Below are 233 nucleotides of genomic sequence, written 5' to 3'. Positions count from 1 at the left end.
GCCTCCCAGAGAGCTAGGATTACAGGCGTGAGCCACCGCGCCCGGCCAGAATAAACTTTTAAAAAAGAAAAAAAATAACGATAGAAAAAAAACACCCCCCTACCTCCTTTTTTTTTAGAGACAGGGTCTTGTTCTGTTGCCCAGGCTGCAGTACGATGATGAGATCACTGCAGCCTTGAACTCTTGTGCTCAATTGATCCTCCTGCCTCAGCCTCCTGAGTAACTGGGACTTC

The sequence above is a fragment of the Propithecus coquereli genome, unplaced genomic scaffold (genome assembly GCF_000956105.1).
Source record: "Propithecus coquereli isolate 6110/MARCELLA unplaced genomic scaffold, Pcoq_1.0 Scaffold33, whole genome shotgun sequence".
In the NCBI taxonomy this organism is placed as follows: domain Eukaryota; kingdom Metazoa; phylum Chordata; class Mammalia; order Primates; family Indriidae; genus Propithecus; species Propithecus coquereli.
The sequence above is the reverse complement of the archived record's forward strand: the minus strand, read 5'-3'. Positions refer to the sequence as shown.